The sequence below is a fragment of the Sabethes cyaneus genome, chromosome 1 (genome assembly GCF_943734655.1).
Source record: "Sabethes cyaneus chromosome 1, idSabCyanKW18_F2, whole genome shotgun sequence".
Lineage (NCBI taxonomy): Eukaryota > Metazoa > Arthropoda > Insecta > Diptera > Culicidae > Sabethes > Sabethes cyaneus.
In genome coordinates this window covers 141,218,766-141,221,800 of record NC_071353.1, presented here as the reverse complement: position 1 = coordinate 141,221,800, position 3,035 = coordinate 141,218,766, and positions in this window count along the sequence as shown.

Genomic DNA, 3,035 nt, shown 5'->3' with positions numbered 1-3,035 from the left:
TTTGCAGATTGGTTCTGTTGCACTTTGTTTGCTTCAGACAGGATTAGACATGATTTTTGATTGAGTGGATTTTGCGGCAACGATTAGTTGACATTACCTGTTGCTTGTTTTATTGGCGTTACATTCAAATAATTTGAAGGATATGATAATCGATTCTAAGAATTTGAGAAACTCGGTATTTTACAATAAATTAGATTCGGCTTTTCGTCTTTTCGACTTTTCGATTTTTCGACTTTTCACTTTTTCCTGTTTTCGATTTCAACTTTTCGACTCTCCAACTTTTCCACTTTTCGACCTTTCGACTTTTCCTGTTTTCAACTTGTTGACTCTCCAACTCTTGGACTTTTCGACCTTTTGGCCTTTCGACTTTTCGACTGTTCGCCTTTTCGACTTGTCGACTTTTCGACTGTTCGACTTTTCAAATTTTCGGCTTTTCTACTTTTCGACTATTCGATTTGTCTTTTCATCTTTTCGACTTCGCGACTTTTCAACTTTTCGACTTGACTATTGGATTATTCGGTTTTTACAGTTTTCGACTTTTTATCTTTTCGACTTTCCATTTCTCGATTATTCGACTTTTCAACTTTTCGAATTTGCGACTTTCTGATTTGTCGACTTTTCGACTGTTCGCTATTTTGACTATCGAATTTTCCACTTTTCGACTAATCGACTTTTCAAATTTTCGACTTCTCGACTTTTCGACCATTCGACTATTCGACTTTTCGACTTTTCACCTTTTCGATTTTCCATTTCTTGACTTTTCGGTTATTCGACTTTTCCAATTTTCGACGTTTCAAATTTTTGACTTTGCTACTTTTCGACTATTCGACTTTTCTATTTCTCAACTGTTCGACTTTTGTCTCAACGACTTCTCGACTTTTCGTCTTTTCGACTTTTCAACTTTTCGACCTTTCGACTATTCGACTTTTTGACTACTCAACTTTTCGAGTTTTGACTCTTCGACTTCTCGACTTTTTAACTTTTCGACTTCTCGATTCTTTGACTTTTCGATTTTTCGACCTTTCTGCTTTTAAACTTTTCGGTTTTTCAATTTTTTAACTTTCAGACTTTTGACTTAACATCTTTTAGACTTTTCGATTTTTCGACTTTAAGACTTTTCGAGCTTTCGTTTTTTCGACTTTTCGATTCTTCGAATTTTCGATTTCTGGAATTTGCGACTATTTTACTTGTCGACTTTTCGAATTTTCGACGTTTAGGCTTTCGATTGTCGATTGCTTTTGGTATGTTTGGCTTTTCTGTCTTCTGACTTTTAACTTGAATTTTGATTTTAAATTTTTAGACATTTGAGTCTGGAATTTTGAGTTTTCAATTTTTAATTTTCAGTTTTCAATTTTGAATTTTGAATTTTAAGTTTTGAATTTTCTGTTTTCTGTTTTTTTCGGCTTTTCGACTTTTCGATTTTTCGACTTTTCAACTTTTCGGTTTTGCGATTTTTCGATTTTTTGACTTTTGACTTAACATCTTTTACACTTTTCGACTTTTCACCTTTTCGACTTTCCATTTTTCGACTTTAAGACTTTTCGAGCTTTCGTTTTTTCGACTTTGCGATTCTTCGAATTTTCGACTATTTTACTTGTCGACTTTTCGAATTTTCGACTTTTCGACGTTTAGGCTTAGACTTATCGGCATTTTAACTTTTCGAACTCTCGACCTCTCGGTTTTTCGACCTTTCTTAAGACTTTTCGAGCTTTTGTTTTTTTACTTTTCGATTCTTCGAGTTTTCGACTTTTCGATTTCTCGACTTTTCGACTATTTGACTATTTGATTTGTCGACTTCTCGGCTTTACATTATTCGACTATTCAACTTGTCGAAGATTCGGATTTTCGACTTTTCGTTCTTTCGACTTTTTGACTTTTCGAGCTTTCGACTTTTCGATTTTGCGGCTTTTCGGCCTTTCGACTTTTCGACTTTTCGGTTTTGCGATTTTTCGATTTTTTAACTTTTAGTCTTTTAGACTTTTGGAGCTTTCGATTTTTCGAATTTTCGACCCTTCGACTATTCGGCTATTCGACTTTTCTACTTTTCGACTTTTCACCTTTTAGATTTTTCGACTTTTGACTTTTCAACTTTTTGACTTTTTGACTTTTCGAAATTTCGACTTGTCAACTTTTTGACTTTTCGAATTTTCCAATTCTCGACTAATCGACTTTTCAACTTTTCGACTTCACAACTTTTCAAGTTTTCGACCATTCGACTATACGACTGTTTGACCTTTCGCCTTATCGACTTTCCATTTCTTGACTTTTCGATTATTCGAATTTTCCAATTTTCAACTTTTCGATTATTCGACTTTTCGACTTCTTAACTTTTGACTCATCGACTTCTCAAGTTTTCAAATTTTCGACTGTTTATCTTTTCGACTTTTTGACTTCTTGACTTTTCGGCGTTTTGGCTTTTCAACTTATCAACTTTTCGACTTTTCGACTATTCGACTTTTCGACTGTTCGACTTTTCGACTATTCGACTTTTCGACTTTTCGACTATTCGACTTTTCGAGTATTCAACTTTTCGACTTCTCAACTATTCGACTTTTGACACTTCGACTTCTTGACTTTTCAACTTTTAAACTTTTCGACTTTTCGGCTCTTCGACCTCTCGACTTTTTGACTTTTCGATTTTTCAACTTTTGATTATTCGACTTTTCGACTTTTCAACGTTTCAACCTTTCGTTTTTTCAACTTTTCGACTCTTAGATTTTTCGTCTTTTCGACCCCCCCCCCCCTGGAAATTGGTTTGAAAAATCGAGGGACAAAAAAATAATTTGTAGGTTATGAGTTAATTTTTTTAATAAAATCAATTGTCTGTGGGCTCTACAACCTGAAAAACTTGAAAAATGAGTGTACGAGTTGAGTTAACGCTTCTAGCATGAAATAGAAATGGAAATTCAAACAGCGGAATTCCCGAAAATCGGCCAAAAAAATTTTCTTTCGTTTTTGTCTTTTTTCGAAGATTTTTGCATGGAAAATAACAACGTATATATTAAAAGCAAGAATAGATTTGATTTTCACGTTTA